The 21,330-nt window shown below is 46.2% G+C and overlaps 3 long non-coding RNA genes across 3 annotated transcripts; 1 reads left to right on the forward strand and 2 right to left on the reverse strand.

The window, feature by feature from the left end:
* The first annotated feature begins 1,530 nt into the window (after positions 1–1,530).
* Positions 1,531–4,918, forward strand: LOC140430744 (uncharacterized). Its single transcript, XR_011949524.1, has 2 exons — positions 1,531–2,135; positions 4,715–4,918. It is a non-coding gene; the product is annotated as an uncharacterized lncRNA (long non-coding RNA).
* A 5,805-nt stretch (positions 4,919–10,723) lies between these two features.
* On the reverse strand, positions 10,724–11,960 carry LOC140430745 (uncharacterized). Its single transcript, XR_011949525.1, has 3 exons — positions 11,730–11,960; positions 11,449–11,526; positions 10,724–10,999 (listed from the first exon to the last, which is right to left on the reverse strand). It is a non-coding gene; the product is annotated as an uncharacterized lncRNA (long non-coding RNA).
* A 7,989-nt stretch (positions 11,961–19,949) lies between these two features.
* Positions 19,950–21,105, reverse strand: LOC140430747 (uncharacterized). The gene is made up of 3 exons (XR_011949526.1): positions 20,945–21,105; positions 20,664–20,741; positions 19,950–20,225 (listed from the first exon to the last, which is right to left on the reverse strand). It is a non-coding gene; the product is annotated as an uncharacterized lncRNA (long non-coding RNA).
* Between the last annotated feature and the right edge of the window lie 225 nt (positions 21,106–21,330).

Here is a 21,330-nt window from a genome sequence, read left to right on the forward strand (position 1 = left end):
CCCCATGTCTGCATGGGTATGACCCCCACAACCCAAAAGATGTGCAGGTTAGGTGGATACCACGCTAAATTGTTCATTAATTGGAAAAAATAATTGGGTGCTTCAAATTTATTTTAAAAAAAGAACTTGAAATGTTTAAAGAGACAATATCAGCAGAATTGTAGTGAATCATTGACTCTATCATTTCCTACAGAGCTCCATCGTCACATAGTTTAAGTTCATTGACCAGACTGAAACAGATGGGACTGTGGTTTTAATACATAATATTATGCAATGTGGCTTGACGGTACAGTTAGAATTCAGCTCAATTCCTTGAGGGTCCTCTTTCATTAGGGGCAGCACGGTAGCACAGTGGTTATCACAGTTGCTTCACAGCTCCAGGATCCCAGGGTCCCAGATTCAATTCTCGGCTTGGGTCACTGTCTGTGCGGAGTCTGCACGTTCTCCCCGTACCTGCGTGGGGTTGCTCCGGTGCTCCGGTTTCCTCCTACAGTCCAAAGATTAGGTGGATTGGCCATGCTAAATTGCCCCTAGTGTCCAAAAAAGTTGGAAGGGGTTACGGGGTGACAGGGATAGGATGGAGGTGAGGGCTTGGGTAAGGTGCTCTTTCCCAGGGCCAGTGCAGACCCAATGAGCCGAATGGCCTCCTACTGCACTGTACATTCTATCATATGATTCTATGATATTAGGAATATCACATCATTCAATAAAAGAATGACACTAATCACTGGAGATGTAATTATGAAATTTTATTCAATACATGACACAAATAACAGTAAATTCAATAATTTTCATACACTTTTCATTTCTTTATGTAAACACAACTCATCAGGATATAGACACTGAAACATCCAGTGTGTGGAATACAGTACATATGGACAATATTTCAGATATTGTGTCTGAGGGGCCTGTTGTTCAGGAACAGCAGCTACATTTGTCAGAGGATTTGCCTTTACACACACAGCCATTGGCACAGTTCGTGCATCCTGCAGGACAGCAAGAGCAGCAACCTGAGAGGACAGGACAAAGACACAAATCAGTAACAATCAATGAGTTGACTGAAATCCCTCCAGAGCCTCCCATTGCAGCACTCAGCTCCTCACTCACAAACCCATCTGTGTCATATCCCCAAGTAACCCATCTGCAGAGGCTCAGCCTCAGAACACTGTGTGAGAGAGTTTGGGTGAAGATGTTCCACTCACTGTCTCCACTACACCATTACTAATCATCAGTCTAGAATATCAACACTTTCTGATGTGACACTGAGACACTTCTTTAACCAGCAGCTTCCTGTCTCCACAACCTTTAGCCTGGATATGGAATCAATTCGATGGGAATGAAATCAGGTGAAATCCTACATCTTGTACTTTTCTATCGTGTTCCTCTGTGAATTCTACTCAGAACTATCTGTCACATCAATACTATGTAAGCAGTTTAAAACTCTCCCCCTGTTACTCACTTTTCTGGCAGCGTCCAGCCTTGCTGGTGGGACATCGGCAGTCGGAGCACCTGCAGGTGTTTTCACAGGAGCAGGATCCTGAAAAGAGGAGAAAGACAGACATTGAATTGTGTTCAAAGCCTGAGAAATGCCGCCCATGCCGCCGTGTGGAGGAGGGCGGGCTCTGCGTCACATTCTCTTCTGCAGTGAGTTGAATAAAGAGCCTCCCCTCCAATGCTGCAGCCTCAGTGGGAGTGAGCCGGCACACTCTGCTAAAAACACTGACACCAGTCACCACTCACCATCCAGGCACACACAGGGCTTCGAGTCAGACATTTCACTAACTTCTTCTTCCGCTTCCAGTCCTCACCCAGTCAGCGCTTCCCGATCTTGTGCCGTTTGCTGAATGGGAGCCGAGTTTTATGGGGTTGTGATCGGTGGGGAACCGGCTGCAAAACCGGGGAAGGGGCGGCTCGGTGCCGCCTCAATGCACACGGGGAAGCCAAGTGAGTGAGCGGCTGAAAGTTTGAATTGCACCCGGCTCCTTCACTCCCAACACGGCCCAAAGAGATTTCTCAATGACAGCAATTTCACAACATTTCCTGCGGAATCAGCGTGTGTGTGCGCGTCTGCAACACGTTTCCCCTCACAGTGTGGGGGAGAGCAGCATCCACTTTCTGGTGCTGGGAGAGAGCAAGTGAGTAAATCAGTGAGTGAAGAATTATCAAGGTGATGGGAGGATCAAAGGCTGGAGAGCTGGAGTTTTTAAATTGTAGCTGTAACTAAATTGGGGGATAGTTTTTCCAGGAACAGATGCTGAAGAAAGTAAAGATTGGGACGAGGGGAGGAGGATGTGAGTGAAGAGTGAGACCAAGAAGTGATGACAGATATCCTTGGATAGTCTCATTGGAAGTAGTGAGCCAATGTGAGATTGTAAGGTCAAGGGGGTGTCTGTGAACATGGATTGGGGATTCACCATGAAGAGAGAGGCGATGGGAGGATAAGAGGGCAGTGAACTGAGTGGAGAGAGAAGATAGTGAATCACGATGGAGGTTGAAATCATTCAGGACCCTGGGTGAAGTGGCTGAGGGAGATCATTGAGAATGCTGTGGACAGTAACGTGATCTCAGAAACAATGGATCAGATTCAGTGCAGACACTCCCAATAATTACTGGTGGGAGACAATATAATAACCAACAAGAGATGAAATCGCCACAAATATCCCCATCCTGTAAGATCTGGGTGCCCAGCACATGAAGACAAAACACAACACCGATCATATTCAACCATCTCCAGCCGGAATTCTGAGTCGATAATATATCCTGGTCTCCTTCTCTGGTCCCCAGTATCACAGCCACCAGTCACCAGGCAATTTGATTTTCTCCATGTGATACCAAGAAACATCTGAAGACACTGGATACAGCAAAGGATCCAGGAGCCGACATCATCCTGGACGTCGTACTGAAGACAGCCAAGCCCCTAACCAAGCTGTCGCAGTGTACAGCCAAAACCGGACAATTTGGAAAATTCCTCAGCTGTGTCTTATCCACTAAAAGCAGGTCAAGTCAAATGCTGGCAAAAACGTCCCCATGAGCCTAATCTTGATCTTCACAAGGAGCTTTCTCTAATGTGCTGTCAACCAGCACTTCGTCAACAATAATCTGATCAGCAATTTGGACCATTAGGGCTACTTAGCACATTACAGCCTTGGTACAAACAGGGAAAAAAGAGCAGAATTTCAGAGGTGAGGTGAGTGTAATTACACTTGATGTCAATGTGTCATTTGACCGAGTGACATCAGGAATCTTGAACAAGACTGGAGTCAATGGGAATCAGGGGGAATATTCACGTTGGGTTGGAGTCATACTTAGCAGGAAGGACGTGGGAGGTGGATCTCAATCATCTCCATTTCAGGACATGACTCAAGAGTTCCTCAGGATAGTGTTGTAGGACCAACCATCTTCAGCTGCTTCATCAATGACCTTCCCTCCCTATTAAAGTTAGAAGTGGGATGTGGTGTCAGAGCCGGGGAACATAAACGCGGTGTTTAGGGAGTACTACCAGGGACTGTGAGAGGCAGACCCGGGTGGACAGCAGGGGGGCATGGCGCAGTTTCTGGACGAGCTGGAGTTTCCCCAGGTGGAGGGAGCAAAGAGGCAGGCATTGTAGGAGCCTCTGGGTCTGAGGGACGTGCTGGATAGTATCAGGGGTATGTAGTCGGGGAAGGTTCAGGCGCCGGATGGGTACCCAGCGGAACTTCATAAGGAACTTGCGATCACCTTGCATCACATCAGTTGGGGCTGTTTAATGAAACACTGGAGAAGGAGGAGCTGCTGGAGACGATGAAGCAGGCAGCAAACACTCTAATCATGAAAAAGGAGAAGGACCCGGTGGAGTGTGGGTCGTATAGGGCCATATCACTATTGAACATTCATGTGAAAGTATTGGCTAAGTTGTTGGTGTGGTGGATGGAGGATTGTGTCCCAGTGGTGGTTGCAGAAGGTCAAATAGGTTGCGTGAAGGGCAGGCAGTACGCAAGACGGTTGTTGAATGTAGTGATGAATCCATCAGGGCCTCTAGTACCGGAAGTGGTGGTGTCCATGGATGTGGAGAAGGCATTTTTTCGGGTGGAGTGGTGGAACTTGTTTGAGGTTTTGGGAAGGTTTGGATTTGGGATGACATTTGTGGCCTTGGTGCCCTTGCTATATGTGGCACCCAACGCGAGTGTGAGGATGAACAATATGAGTTTGCGAAGCTTTGATTTATCCAGGGGTACGAAGTAGGGGTGCCCGCTGTCACCGTTGTTTTTTGGCTGGCCATAGAGCCATTGGCGATGGCTCTGAGGGGTTTGGCGGAGTGGCGGGGGATTATGAGGGAATGGAGGGAGCATCGGGTGTCACTCTGTACCGTCGACATGTTGCTGTGTGTTTCAGATCCACTGGAGAGTATGGGAAGGATAATGGGCCTACTGGGGAGGTTTGCAGAGTTCTCAGGATACAAGCTGAATGTAGGGAAAAGTGAGCTTTTCCGGGTGAATGACTGGGATAGCGGGCTAATTTAGGGGGTGTGCCATTGACGGTGGTGAGGGATAGGTTCAAGTATTTGGGGATTCAGGTAGCGAGGGATTGGATGGGGCTCCATAAGTGAATCTTAAGGAAACTGGTGGAGGAAGCCAGGGGGGATCCCAGGAGGTGGGATACACTGCAGGTGATGTTGGCGGGGAGGGTCCAAGTGGTAAAAATGAACATTCTGCTGATGTTTTTCTTTATTTCTCAGGTTCTCCCGATCTTTATACCGAAGGCCTTTTTTTCAGGAATTGGATGCGATTATTTCGGACTTTGTATCGGCAGGGAGTGTGAAAAATGGGAAAATGTTGTACAGTCTGTACAGTTAATTGCTGGGAAGACTGTTTCCTAGGCTGTTCATTTGCTGTAACCTGTTTTGATACATGTTTGGAATAAAATATATTTTTTTTAAAAGGTCAGAAGTAGGGATGATCACTGATGTAGAGTAACATTTCCCACTCCTCAGACACTGGAGCAGTCCATGTCTGTATGAAGCACAAGGTGGACAACATAGAGGTGTGGGATAAAAAGTGACAAGTAATGTTTCCAACACACTTGTGCCAAGAATGATCATCTCCAACAAGAGAGGCTCGAACTATCTTCCTCTATACACAATGGCATTACCATCACTGAATTCACCCACTGTCAACATCCTGGGAGTTATCATTGACGAGAAATTGAACTGGACTAGCCAGATAAATACTGTGGCTACAAGAGCTGGTTAGAGGTTGTGTAATTTTGCAGCAAATAACCCATCCGCTGATGCCCCAGAGCCTGTCAGCTATTGACAAGGCACCCGTTAGGAGTGTGATGTTTTACTGTCCACTCACCTGAGGAAGGAGCTGTGCTCTGAAAACTAGTGATTTGAAACAAACCTGTTGGACTTTAACCTGGTGTTGTAAGACTTCTTACTGTGCCCACCCCAGTCCAACGCCGGCATCTCCACATCATACTCTCCACAGGCCTGGGTTAATGTAGTTTCAAAAACACTTGACACCTTCCAGGAAAATGCACTCCTGATTAATGGCCACCCCATGATTGCCCTTAAACATTTGCTCCATCCACAGCAGCCATGTGTACCATCTGCGAGATGGAGTGCAGGAACTCACCAGGGCTCCTGAGACAGCATCTTGCAAATCCGGGACCACTACAATTTAGGACAAGGGAACATCAGCCACTTGCAAATTCCCCCCATGTCACACACCATCCTGACTCTGAACTGTATCACTGTTCATTCAGTGTTGCTGGGTCAAAACCCTGGAACATTCTGCCTAACAGCACTGTGGGTGTACCGACACCACACAAACTACAGCGATTCAAGAAGCGGGATCAACACCACCCTGCAAGGGGCATTTAGGATGGGGAATAAACCTTGGCCTTGTCAGTGATGTCCACACCCGCGAGAGAATAGAAAAGGAGAACTTGGGGCATGTTTTCAAAGATAAATGTTGGTGGGAGAGAGCTGGAAGCGAGGGTCATTGTTGTATTGCAGGAGGATTCTGGAATGGGGAGCTGTGTTGAGGGACCAGAGGAGAGGGGATAGTATGTAATCTGGAGCAGCCGCATGTGGCAGGGAATGGGGAAAGCAGTTCCTGCTCAGACCCATTGGTGAATGAGGATGGAACCGGGGGAATGGAGAGAATGCTGTGTTCAGCTTGTAGACCGAGTTTGATTTTAGTCACTCTGCAAATATTGCAAATCACAAAGGACCCGATCGGAATCGCTGTCATTGAGAAATCTTTTTGGGCCGTGTTGTCAGTGAAGGAACCGGGTGTAAATCGAACTTTGAGCCGCTCAGTCACTTCGGAAGCCCGTGTGCATTGAGGCCGGAGCGAGCTGAAAGTTTGAATTGCACCCGGATCCTTCACTCACAACACGGCCCCAAAAGATTTCTCAATGACAGGTGACCTCTGGACCGTGTGCACCTTCCTGTCTGTGGAAAGACTGAACTACACTGAATATTGTTATTAACTCTGTCAATATCTAGAATTAGAACGAATCCTGTTGGCAACCTATAATTTCAAATCTCAAATCACACTCAATTCCTGGCACTGGATTGTGTCCAAAACTCATCCACAGGTCTGTGCAGATTCCAGCCAGTTCAGCTGCTCACTGCAATGAAAAGTTGTCTGTTTGATATAGTGCTGAGCTGGTTAATTGTTCACTGATGCTCACTGTTGTCTCGAATCTCTGTGTCCTTTGTATTTTCTCCAGCACCAATTCAGTGAATAAAACCAGAAATCTACAATTACTGGTGTCGGAGGGAGAAAGGGTCTGACATGTGTTGTAAATGGTCAAGTTTCCCAAATTAAAAATGTTACATTTGAGTTTACCCAGTCGCAGCTGACACACACTTCACCATTAACATCACTAAAATCAGATTACATGCTGATTTAATGGTTTCTATTCATGAGATCTTCCTTTGTGTAAATGTCCTGTGGTGCTTCACATTACAATAAGGATTATTCTTTGAAAGAATTTCACTTCTTCCTGGTGGCCCCCTCACTTTTGACAGTCCCAATTAGGCACTTTGTTAAATTCATGAATTCCACTTTCATATTCCCTTTCTGTACGCTCTCTGTCCTTGAAAGATACTGCCTCATCTCCAGCCAACGGTACGGTGACGCAGTGGTTAGCACTGCTGCCTCCCAACACTGTTGCCTCACAGGTCCAGGGACCCGGGTTCGATTCCGGCCTTGGTGACTATCTGTGTGAAGTTTGCAGTTCTTCCCGGGTCTGCGTGGGTTTCCTTTGGATGTTCCAGTTTCCACCCACAGTCCAAATATGTGCAGGTTAGGTGGATTGGCCATAATAAATTGCCCCTTAGTATCCCAAAGGTTAGGTGGGGTTAGTGGGTAACAGGGTTAGGGCGGAAGCATGGGTTTAAGTAGAATTTTTCCAAGGCTGGTGCACACCCGACGGGCTGAATGCCCTCCTTTGCACTGTAAATTTAAATGAGTATAGGCACATGGTGGTAGTGATTGTTTAAAGTGAATTACACTATTTTGGATTTGAGTGAGTGGATCACCAACACAAAATCCACAATATGAATGCTGTGGGGGAATGGAGGAGATTGGAGTGGGGCTGTAAAAACACAGCCCTTGTGGCAGGGGCTTTTCACAGTAACTTCATTTGAAGCCTACTTGTGACAATAAGCAATTTTCATTTCATTTCTCTCCTACACAATCCTGTATAATATTTCCTCTTCGACTTCCCCACCTCAAGCAGAACAGTCCCTACCCGTCCATTCTATCCTCATAATGAGGTATCACATCCCTGGAACCATGGTTCTAAACCTCCTCTTCAGTCTCTCCAATGCATTCATTTCCTCCCTATACTTTGACACACAGAACTGCAAACAATATTCCAGCAGAGGTCTAACTAGTGTCTTATCCAAGTTCAGGAGAATCGCCTTTCTCTTGTACGCTCTGTCCACATTAATGAAGCACAGAATTCTACATGCTTTATTAACTGTTATTTCAACCTCTCAATGAACTAGGCACACAATCAACCCAGGTCCCTCTGCTCCTACAGGTCCTTATGAGTTTTACGCATTATTTTCGATTGGCTTTCCATATTCTTCAAACCAAAATACATTATTTCACATTCATACATCATTAAACATCATCTGCCGCCCAGCTGCCCACCCCAACAAATTGTCTGTCACTGTTTGAAGTTCTACTCTCTCAGTTTACAATACTGCCAAGTTTCTTATCATTCGCACACTTTAAAACTGTCCCCTACACGCCAGGATTTAGATCATTGATATGTATCTGGAAAAGGAACACCCCCAATTTCCAGCCTGACATGTATCCACTGAGCAGTATACTCTGGCCCCTATTGCTTGGCCAATTTTCTTTCCATAGAATCTGTACAGTGCAGAAGGAGGCCATTCATCCATCAAGTCTGTACTGACACTTCAAATGAGCGCTGTACATACGCCCACTTCCCCACCCTATCCTTGTAACCATAGTACGAAGTCTTACAACACCAGGTTGAAGTCCAACAGGTTTGTTTCAATGTCACTAGCTTTCGGAGCGCTGCTCCTTCCTCAGGTGAATGCAGAGGTCTGACAGACCTCTGCATTCACCTGAGGAAGGAGCAGCGCTCCGAAAGCTAGTGACATCGAAACAAACCTGTTGGACTTTAACCTGGTGTTGTAAGACTTCGTACTGTGCTCACCCCAGTCCAACGCCGGCATCTCCACATCATGGCTACCTTGTAACCATAGGCAGTGATCATGGCCAGTCCAAGCCATGCACAACTTTGGACGGTGGGAGGAAACCAGAGCCCAGAGGAATCTCACGCAGACAATGTGAAAAGTCCAAACACACAATCACACAAGGCAAAAATCAAACCTGGGTCCCTGGTGATGTGAGGCAGCAGTGCTAACCACTGTGCCACCATGCTACTGTAGCCCCTTTTACCCTTCATTTCACTACGGAGATTGGCTTGTTTCTATCCTGTAATTTGCTCAGCCAAGCTGCCACGGCTCATGTGAAGACGCCTGACCATTACACCCTGTTTATTAGTATATTTCTTATCTTCACACACAGTAGTGAGTTGTTGGAACGTTTGACAGGCTGAATTGCAACCTGCATGAAGAGCATTTCAAGTCCTGCACCCGTGTCCAATAATTCCAGAGTGGATCTTGAACCCACAGCTTAGGCATGCAGGTTACCTACTGAACCCAAAGACCTCACTCATCTAAGGCCCTCACGCCACATTACAGGGAGGGACTGGATGCTGTTTTACCCACTGGGACACAGTGTACCAGTGAATGTTTGACATGAAATGTAAATGTAATTTTAAAATATCACTGTAATGACAAGTGTAGTGAAGCAGTCTCCTGTACTGTATTGACAGAAACTGGTCTATATTGCATTTTAACATTTTTAATGTTATATGATGCACTTGTAAAATTTACAATTATCAGAAAGAAATCTGCACAAGATAATGAACATCTCCAACAAGAGAGAATGTCATCACCTCTTCTTTAACTTTAATGGCACTCCCATTGCTGAATCGCCTCCCATGCTGGTCGTTGCAATTAACCAGAAATTGAACTGGACCAACCATATAAAAACTGTGACGACAAGAGCAGGTCAGAGGCTGGGAATTCCACAGTGAGTAACTCACCTCCTGACTCCCCAAAGTGTGTCCACTGACTACGAGACACAAGTCAGGAGTGTGATGGAACATTCTCCACTTGCCTGCATGACATTAGCTTGTACAATACTCAAGAAACTTAACGCAAGTACTGGCAAAGCAAAAGTAAAATATTGTAGACGCTAAAGACCTGTAATTTCTGGAAAAGCTCAATAAGATTGCCAGCTGCTGTGGAAAGAGAAACAGAGTGAACATTTCAGATCCAGTTCTAAAGAAGACTCATATTGAACTTGAAATGTTTACTGCTGCCTAGGGTGCTGAAAACCAGGGTCCGATCCCAGCCCCAGGTCACTGTCTGTGTGAACTTTGCACTTTCTCCCCATGTCTGCATGGGTCTGACCCCCACAACCCAAAAGATGTGCAGGTTAGGTGGATACCACGCTAAATTGTTCATTAATTGGAAAAAATAATTGGGTGCTTCAAATTTATTTTAAAAAAAGAACTTGAAATGTTTAAAGAGACAATATCAGTAGAATTGTAGTGAATCATTGACTCTATCATTTCCTACAGAACTCCATCGTCACATAGTTTAAGTTCATTGACCAGACTGAAACTGTTGGGAATGTGGTTTTAATACATAATATTATGCAATGTGGCTTGACGGTACAGTTAGAACTCAGCTCAATTCCTTGAGGGTCCTCTTTCATTAGGGGCAGCACGGTAGCACAGTGGTTAGCACAGTTGCTTCACAGCTCCAGTATCCCAGGGTCCCAGATTCAATTCTCGGCTTGGGTCACTGTCTGTGCGGACTCTGCACATTCTCCCCGTACCTGCATGGGTTTCCTCCGGTGCTCCGGTTTCCTCCTACAGTCCAAAGATGAGGTGGATTGGCCATGTTAAATTGCCCCTAGTGTCCAAAAAGGTTGGGTGGGGCTACGGGGTGACAGGGATCGGATGGAGATGAGGGCTTGGGTAAGGTGTTCTTTCCAAGGGCCAGTGCAGACCCAATGAGCCGAATGGCTCCCTTCTGCACTGTAAATTCTATGGTATGATTCTATGATATTAGGAATATCACATCATTCAATAAAAGAATGACACTAATCACTGGAGATGCAATTATGAAATTTTATTCAATACATGACACAAATAACAGTAAATTCAAAAAATTTCATACACTTTTCATGGCTTTATGTAAACACAACTCATCAGGATACAGACACTGAAACATCCAGTATGTGGAATACAGTACATATGGACAATATTTCAGATATTGTGTCTGAGGTGCCTGTTGTTCAGGAACAGCAGCTACATTTGTCAGAGGATTTGCCTTTACACACACAGCCATTGGCGCAGTTCGTGCATTCTGCAGGACAGCAAGAGCAGCAACCTGAGAGGACAGGAGAAAGACACAAATCAGTAACAATCAATGAGTTGACTGAAATCCCTCCAGAGCCTCCCATTGCAGCACTCAGCTCCTCACTCACAAACCCATCTGTGTCATATTCCCAAGTAACCCATCTGCAGAGGCTCAGCCTCAGAACACTGTGTGAGAGAGTCTGGGTGACGATGTTCGACTCACTGTCTCTACTACACCATTTCTAATCATCAGTCTAGAATATCAACACTTTCTGATGTGACACTGAGACACTTCTTTAACCAGCAGCTTCCTGTCTCCACAATCTTTAGCCTGGATATGGAATCAATTCGATGGGAATGAAATCAGGTGAAATCCTACATCTTGTACTTTTCTGTCGTGTTCCTCTGTGAGTTCTACTCAGAACTATCTGTCACATCAATACAATGTGAGCTGTTTGAAACTCTCCACCTGTCACTCACTTTTCTGGCAGCGTCCAGCTTTGCTGGTGGGACATCGGCAGTCGGAGCACCTGCAGGTGTTTTCACAGGAGCAGGATCCTGAAAAGAGGAGAAAGACAGACATTGAGTTGTGTTCAAAGCCTGAGAAATGCCGCCCATGCCGCCGTGTGGAGGAGGGCGGGCTCTGCGTCACATTCTCTTCTGCAGTGAGTTGAATAAAGAGCCTCCCCTCCAATGCTGCAGCCTCAGTGGGAGTGAGCCGGCACACTCTGCTAAAAACACTGACACCAGTCACCACTCACCATCCAGGCACACACAGGGCTTCGAGTCAGACATTTCACTAACTTCTTCTTCAGCTTCCAGTCCTCACCCAGTCAGCGCTTCCCGATCTTGTGCCGTTTGCTGAATGGGAGCCGAGTTTTATGGGGTTGTGATCGGTGGGGAACCGGCTGCAAAACCGGGGAAAGGGCGGCTCGGTGCCGCCTCAATGCACACGGGGAAGCCAAGTGAGTGAGCGGCTGAAAGTTTGAATTGCACCCGGCTCCTTCACTCCCAACACGGCCCAAAGAGATTTCTCAATCACAGCAATTTCACAACATTTCCTGTGGAATCAGCGTGGGTGTGCGCGTCTGCAACACGTTTCCCCTCACAGTGTGGGGGAGAGCAGCATCCACTTTCTGGTGCTGGGAGAGAGCAAGTGAGTAAATCAGTGAGTGAAGAATTATCAAGGTGATGGGAGGATCAAAGGCTGGAGAGCTTGAGTTTTTAAATTGTAGCTGTAACTAAATTGGGGGATAGTTTTTCCAGGAACAGATGCTGAAGAAAGTAAAGATTGGGAAGAGGGGAGGAGGATGTGGGTGAACAGTGAGACCAAGAAGTGATGCCAGATATCCTTGGATAGTCTCATTGGAAGTAGTGAGCCAATGTGCCATTGTAAGGTCAAGGGGGTGTCTGTGATCATGGATTGGGGATTCACCATGAAGAGAGAGGCGATGGGAGGATAAGAGGGCAGTGAACTGAGTGGAGAGAGAAGATAGTGAATCAAGATGGAGGTTGAAATCATTCAGGACCCTCGGTGAAGTGGCTGAGGGAGATCATTGAGAATGCTGTGGACAGTAGAGTGATCTCTGAAACAATGGGTCAGATTCAGTGCAGACACTCCCAATAATTACTGGTGGGAGACAATATAATAACCAACAGGAGGAGAAATCGCCACAAATATCCCCATCCTGTAAGATCTGGGTGCCCAGCACATGAAGACAAAACACAACACCGATCATATTCAACCATCTCCAGCCAGAATTCTGAGTCGATAATATATCCTGGTCTCCTCCTCTGGTCCCCAGTATCACAGACACCAGTCACCAGACAATTTGATTTTCTCCATGTGATACCAAGAAACATCTGAAGACACTGGACACAGCAAAGGATCCAGGAGCCGACATCATCCTGGAAGTCGTACTGAAGACAGCCAAGCCCCTAACCAAGCTGTCGCAGTGTACAGCCAAAACCGGACAATTTGGAAAATTCCTCAGCTGTGTCTTATCCACTAAAAGCAGGTCAAGTCAAATGCTTGCAAAAACGTCCCCATGAGCCTAATCATGATCTTCACAAGGAGCTGGAAGGTGTTCTCTAATGTGCTGTCAACCAGCACTTCGTCACCAATAATCTGATCACCAATTTGGTCCATTAGGGCTACTTAGCACATTACAGCCATGGTACAAACAGGGACAAAAGAGCAGAATTTGAGAGGTGAGGTGAGTGTAATTACACTTGATGTCAATGTGTCATTTGACCGAGTGACATCAGGAAGCTTGAACAAAACTGGAGTCAATGGGAATCAGGGGGAATATTCACCTCGGGTTGGAGTCGTACTTAGCAGGAAGGACGTGGGAGGTGGATCTCAATCATCTCCATTTCAGGACATGACTCAAGAGTTCCTCAGGGTAGTGTCGAAGGTCCAACCACCATCAGCTGCTTCATCAATGACAATCCCTCCATCATAAGGTCAGAAGTGGGGATGATCACTGATCAATACCCCATGTACAGTAACATTCCCCAATCCTCAGATACAGGGGTAGTCATTGTCTGTATGAAGCATAATGTGAACAATATAGAGATGTGTGATAAAAGTGGCAAGTAACGTTGACAAGACACTTGTGCCAGGCAATGACCAACTCCAACACGAGGAACTCAAACCACCTCCCTTTATATTCAATGGCATTACGGTCACTTAATCCCCCACTGTCAACATCCTGGGGGTTAACATTGACCAGAAACTGAACTGGACGAGTCATATAAATACTGTGGCTGCAAGACCTGGTCAGAGGTTGTGTAATGTGGCAACAAATAGCCAAAATCCTGATGCCCCAGAGCCTGTCAACTATCTACACGACACGAGTCTGAAGTGTGGTATTATACTCTCCACATGCCTGGGTGAATGTGGTTTCAACAACACTTGACACCATTCAGTACAACACATGTTGGGCACACTATGATTGGCCCTAAACATTCGCTGCCTCCGGAGCAGCCATGTGTATGATCTGCAAGACGCACTGCAGGAACTCACCAAGGCTCCTGCCCCAGAACCTTCCAATTCCGGGACCACTGGCATCTAGAAGGACAAGGGGAGCTGCTACATGGGAACATCAGCACCTGTAAGTTCCCACAGGCCACACACCATCCCGGCTCTGAACTGTATCGTTGTTCATTCACTGTTGCTGGGTCAAAATCCTGGAACATCCTCCCTAACTGTACTGTGGGTGTACCTACACCACACATGCAGCGATTCAAGAAGCTGGATCAACACCACCCTGCAAGGGGCAATTAGGGATGGGTAATAAACATTGGCCTTATCAGTGATGTCCACACCCGCGAGAGAATAAAAAGGAGATTTTTGGGCAAGTTTTCAAAGATAAATGTTGGCGGGAGCGAGCTGGAACCGAAGGTCATTGTTATATTGCAGGAGGATACTGGAATGGGGAGCTGTGTTGAGTGACCAGAAGATAGTGTGTGTGTGTGGGGCGGGGGGGGGGGGGGGGTGTAGTATGTAATCTGAGCAGCCGCATGTGGCAGGGAATGGGGACAGCAGTTCCTGCTCAGACCCATTGGTGAATGAGGATGGAACCGGGGGAATGGAGAGAATGCTGTGTTCACCTTGTAGACCGAGTTTGATTTTAGTCACTCTGTCAATATTGCAAATCACAAAGGACCCGATCGGAATCGCTGTCATTGAGAAATTTTTTTGGGCCGTGTTGTGAGTGAAGGAACCGGATGCAAATCAAACTTTGAGCCGCTTAGTCACTTCGGAAGCCCGTGTGTATTGCGGCCGGAGCGAGCTGAAAGTTTGAATTGCACCCGGATCCTTCACTCACAACACGGCCCCAAAAGATTTCTCAATGACAGGTGACCTCTGGACTGTGTGCACCTTCCTGTCTGTGGAAAGACTGAACTACACTGAATATTGTTATTAACACGGTAAATATCTAGAATCAGAAAGAATCCTTTTTGCAACCTATAATTTCAAATCTCTAATCAGACTCAATTCCTGGCACTGGATTGTGTCCAAAACTCATCCACAGGTCTGTGCAGATTCCAGCCAGTTCAGCTGCTCACTGCAATGAAAAGTTGTCTGTTTGATATAATGCTGAGCTGGTTAATTGTTCACTGATGCTCACTGTTGTCTCGAATCTCTGTGTCCTTTGTATTTTCTCCAGCACCAATTCAGTAAATAAAACCACAAATCGACAATTACTGGTGTCAGAGGGAGAAAGGGTCTGACATGTGTTGTAAATGGTCAAGTTTTCAAAATTACATCACTAAAATCAGATATATGCTGATATAATGGTTGCTATTCATGGGATCTTCCTGTGTGTAAATATCTTGTGGTGCTTCACAATACAATAGGGATTGTTCTTTGAAAGCATTTCTCCTCTTCCTGACGGCCCTCTTAGTGCTGTGTTACTGACAGAATTCTATCAACAAGGCTGCAGTGCTGCCAGCCCTGCTGTATGTGTCAGAGACATGGAGAATGGACAGCAGATACCTTCAATCCCTGGAGAAATATCATCAGGACACCTCTACAAAATACGGCAAATTCAATGGCAGAATAGGTGTTCCAATATTAGTGTCCTCTCTCATGCCAACGTCCCCAGTATGAGGCACTGGTTATGGTTCATCACCTACACTTTGTGGGCCACATGGCCCACATGCCTGATTCAAGACTCCCAAAACAAGCTTGCTACTCTGACCTACACCATGGCAACGAGTTACCAGTAGAATGTTTTCACTGACGTCCTCAAAGCCTCCCTGAGAAAATGTACCAGCCCCACCAATTTGCAGGGACCTCTTGCTCGAGATGACCAAACTGGAGAAAAAACATCCGGGAATGGCTCAACCACTTTGAGAGTCTTCGGCAGGTCCAGGTGGAGGCCAAGCACAAACAGCAGAAGGAGGTTCCAAAATCCAAGCCTCCCACCCACCTCATCAAGCACTACCTGCCCCACCTGTGACAGAGTGCGTGGACCCAGTATTGGACATTTTAGTCACCGCAGAACCCACATCCCTGGAGTGGAAGAAGGTCATCCTCGGTCGTCAGGGGCTGCTTAAGAGAGAGACAGACTGACAGAAAAGTTTTTTTTAATAGAAATTTAGAGTACCCAATTATTTCTTTCCAATTAAGGGGCAATTTGGCATGGCCAATCCACCAAACCTGCACATCTTTGGGTTGTGGGGTGAAACCCACGCAGCCAGGGGGAGAATGTACAAACTCCACATGCACAGTGCCCCAGGGCAGGGATTCGAACCCGAGTCCTCAGCCCCGTAGTCCCAGTGCAAACTACTGTGCCATTTGCCGCCCTGACTGACAGACTGACAGTTTTACCCATTTTACTGATAGCTATTCAAGAGATCTTCCTGTGTGCAACTATCCGGTGGTGCTTCACATTACAATAGGGATTATTCTTTGAAAGCAATACACCTCTTCCTGGTGGCCCTCTCACTGTTGACATTGTGAATTTCGTAAATTCCACTTTCATATTCTCTTTCAACACGCTCTCTGTCCTTGAAAGATAATGCCTCATCTCCAACCAACGGTATGGGGATGCAATGGTTAGCACTGTTGCCTCACAGCACTGTTGCCTCACAGTTCCAGGGACCCGGGTTCGATTCAGACCCGGGTGACTATCTGTGTGGATTTGCACGTTCTTCCCTTGTCTGCATGTGTTTCCAGCAGATGCTCCTGTTTCCTTCCACAGTCCAAATATGTTCAGGTTAGGTGGATTGGCCATAATAACTTGCCCCTTAGTATCCCAAAGGTTAGCTGAGGTTACTGGGTTACAGGGATAGGGCGGAAGCATGGGTTTAAGTCGGATTTTTCCAAGGCCGGTGCAGACCCGACGGCTGAATGCCCTCCTTTGCACTGTAAATTTAAATGAGTAGAGACACATAGTGGTAGTGATTGTTTAAAGTGAATTACACTATTTTGGATTTGAGCATGTGGATCACCAACAGGAAATCCACAATGTGAATGCTGTGGGGGAATGGAGATTTGAGTGAGGCTGTAAAAACACAGCCCCTGTGGCAAGTCTTTTTTTTCTCTTTTTCTAATATAAATATAGAGTACCCTATGCTTTTTTTCCACTTAAGGGACAACATGGCCTGGCCAATCCCCCTACCCTGCACATCTTTGGGTTGTAACCACTGCGGGCCTGTGATCCAAGAAACTCAAGCCAGGGGCTTTTCACAGTAACTTCATTTGAAGCCTACTTGTGACAATAAGCAATTTTCATTTCATTTCTCTCCTACACAATCCTGTATAAAATTTCCTCTTAGACTTCCCCACCTCAAGCAGAACAGTCCCAACCCGTCCATTCTATCCTCATAACGAGGTATCACATCCCTGGAACCATGGTTCTAAACCTCCTCTTCAGTCTCTCCAATGCATTCATTTCCTTCCTATACTGTGACACACAGAACTGCAAACAATATTCCAGTTGAGGTCTAATTAGTGTCTTATCCAAGTTCAGGAGAATCGCTTTTCTCTTCTACGCTATGTCATCATTAATGAAGCACAGAATTCTACATGCTTTATTAACTGTTATTTCAACCTCTCAATGAACTAGGCACACAATCAACCAGGTCCCTCTGCTCCTACAGGTCCTTATCAGTTTTACGCAATATTTTCGATTGGCTCTCCATATTCTTCAAACCAAAATACATTACTTCACATTCATACATCATTAAACATCATCTGCCGCCCAGCTGCCCAACCCAACAAATTGTCTGTCACTGTTTGAAGTTCTACTCTCTCAGTTTACAATACTTCCAAGTTTCATATCATTCGCACACTTTAAAACTGTCCCCTGCACACCAGGATTTAGATCATTGATATGTATCTGGAAAAGGAACACCCCCAATTTCCAGCCTGACATGCATCCATTGAGCAGTATACTTTGGTCCTTATTGCTTGGCCAATTTTCTATCCATAGAATCTGTACCGTGCAGAAGTTGGCCATTCATCCATCAAGTCTGTACTGACACTTCAAATGAGCGCTGTACATATGCCTACTCCCCCACCCTATCCTTGTAACCATAGGCAGTGATCATGGCCAGTCCACTTAAGCTGCACACCTTTGGACAGTGGGAGGAAACCAGAGCCCAGAGGAAACTCACACAGACAATGTGAAAAGTCCAAACACACAATCACACAAGGCAAAAATCAAGCCTGGGTCCATGGTGATGTGAGGCAGCAGTGCTAACCACAGTGCCACCGTGCTGCTGTAGCCCCTTTTGCCCATCATTTCACTATGAAGATTGGCTTGTTTCTGTCCTGTAATTTGCTCAGCCAAGCTGCCACGTCTATGTGCAGAAGTCTGACCATTACACCCTGTTTATTAGTATATTTCTTATCTTCACACACAGTGGTGAGTTGTTGGAACGTTTGACAGGCTGAATTGCAACCTGCATGAAGAGCATTTCAAGTTCTGCACCCGTGGCCAATAATTCCAGAGTGGATCTTGAACCCGCAGCTTAGGCATGCAGGTTACCTACTGAACCCAAAGACCTCACTCATCTAAGGCCCTCACGCCACATTACAGGGAGGGACTGGATGCTGTTTTACCCACTGGGACACAGTGTACCAGTGAATGTTTGACATGAAATGTAAATGTAATTTTAAAATATCACTGTAATGACAAGTGTAGTGAAGCAGTCTCCTGTACTGTATTGGCAGAAACTGGTCTATATTGCATTTTAACATTTTTAATGTCATGTGATGCACTTGTAAAATTTACAATTATCAGAAAGAAATCTGCACAAGATAATGAACATCTCCAAGAAGAGAGAATGTCATCACCTCTTCTTTAACTTTAATGACACTCCCATTGCTGAATCACCTCCCATGCTGGTCGTTGCAATTAACCAGAAATTGAACTGGACCAACCATATAAAAACTGTGACTACAAGAGCAGGTCAGGGGCTGGGAATTTCGCAGTGAGTAACTCACCTCCTGACTCCGCAAAGTGTGTCCACTGACTACGAGACACAAGTCAGGAGTGTGATGGAACATTCTCCAGTTGCCTGCATGACAGCAGCTTGTACAATACTCAAGAAACTTCACTCAAGTACTGGCAAAGCAAAAGTAAAATATTGTAGACGCTAAAGATCTGAAAATTCTGGAAAAGCTCAGCAGGTTTGGCAGCTTTTGTGGAAAGAGAAACAGAGTGAACATTTCAAATCCAGTTCTAAAGAAGACTCATATTGAACTTGAAATGTATACTGCTACCTATGGCACTGAAGACCAGGGTCCGATCCCAGCCCCGGGTCACTGTCTGTGTGGAGTTTGTACATCCTCCCCATGTCTGCATGGGTCTGACCCCCACAACCCAAAAGATGTGCAGGTTAGGTGGATACCACGCTAAATTGTTCATTAATTGGAAAAAATAATTGGGTGCTCTATCATTGACTCTATCATTTCCTACAGAGCTCCATCGTCACATAGTTTAAGTTCATTGACCAGACTGAAACAGATGGGAATGTGGTTTTAATACATAATATTATGCAATGTGGCTTGATGGTACAGTTAGATCTCAGCTCAATTCCTTGAGGGTCCTCTTTCATTAGGGGCAGCATGGCAGCACATTGGGTAGCACAGTTGCTCCACAGCTCCAGGATCCCAGGGTCCCAGATTCAATTCTCGGCTTGGGTCACTGTCTGTGCGGAGTCTGCACATTCTCCCCGTACCTGCGTGCGTTTCCTTCGGTGCTCCGGTTTCATCCTACAGTCCAAAGATTAGGTGGATTGGCCATGCTAAATTGCCCCTAGTGTCCAAAAAGGTTGGGTCGGGTTACGGGGTGACAGGGCTAGGATGGAGATGAGGGCTTGGGTAAGGTGCTCTTTCCAAGGGCCAGTGCAGTACAAATGAGCCGAATGGCCTCCTACTGCACTGTAAATTCTATGATATGATTCTATGATATTAGGAATATCACATCATTCAATAAAAGAATGACACTAATCACTGGAGATGTAATTATGAAATTTTATTCAATACATGACACAAATAACAGTAAATTCAATAATTCTCAGACACTTTTCATGGCTTTATGTAAACACAACTCATCAGGATACAGACACTGAAACATGCAGTGTGTGGAATACAGTACATATGGACAATATTTCAGATATTGTGTCTGAGGTGCCTGTTGTTCAGGAACAGCAGCTACATTTGTCAGAGGATTTGCCTTTACACACACAGCCATTGGCACAGTTCGTGCATCCTGCAGGACAGCAAGAGCAGCAACCTGAGAGGACAGGACAAAGACACAAATCAGTAACAATCAATGAGTTGACTGAAATCCCTCCAGAGCCTCCCATTGCAGCACTCAGCTCCTCACTCACAAACCCATCTGTGTCATATCCCATCTGCAGAGGCTCAGCACCAGAACACTGTGTGAGAGAGTTTGGGTGAAGATGTTCCACTCACTGTCTCCACTACACCATTTCTAATCATCAGTCTAGAATATCAACACTTTCTGATGTGACACTGAGACACTTCTTTAACCAGCAGCTTCCTGTCTCCACAATCTTTAGCCTGGGTATGGAATCAATTCGATGGGAATGAAATCAGGTGAAATCCTACATCTTGTACTTTTCTATCGTGTTCCTCTGTGAGTTCTACTCAGAACTACTGTCACATCAATACAATGTGAGCAGTTTGGAACTCTCCCCCAGTTACTCACTTTTCTGGCAGCGTCCAGCTTTGCTGATGGGACATCGGCAGTCGGAGCACCTGCAGGTGTTTTCACAGGAGCAGGATCCTGAAAAGAGGAGAAAGACAGACATTGAGTTGTGTTCAAAGCCTGAGAAATGCCGCCCATGCCGCCGTGTGGAGGAGGGCGGGCTCTGCGTCACATTCTCTTCTGCAGTGAGTTGAATAAAGAGCCGCCCCTCCAATGCTGCAGCCTCAGTGGGAGTGAGCCGGCACACTCTGCTAAAAACACTGACACCAGTCACCACTCACCATCCAGGCACACACAGGGCTTCGAGTCAGACATTTCACTAACTTCTTCTTCAGCTTCCAGTCCTCGCCCAGTCAGCGCTTCCCGATCTTGTGCCGTTTGCTGAATGGGAGCCGAGTTTTATGGGGTTGTGATCGGTGGGGAACCGGCTGCAAAACCGGGGAAGGGGCGGATCGGTGCCGCCTGAATGCACACGGGGAAGCCAAGTGAGTGAGCGGTTGAAAGTTTGAATTGCACCCGGCTCCTTCACTCCCAACACGGCCCAAAGAGATTTCTCAATCACAGCAATTTCACAACATTTCCTGTGGAATCAGCGTGTGTGTGCGCGTCTGCAACACGTTTCCCCTCACAGTGTGGGGGAGAGCAGCATCCACTTTCTGGTGCTGGG

The sequence above is a fragment of the Scyliorhinus torazame genome, chromosome 10, assembly GCF_047496885.1.
Source record: "Scyliorhinus torazame isolate Kashiwa2021f chromosome 10, sScyTor2.1, whole genome shotgun sequence".
NCBI lineage: Eukaryota > Metazoa > Chordata > Chondrichthyes > Carcharhiniformes > Scyliorhinidae > Scyliorhinus > Scyliorhinus torazame.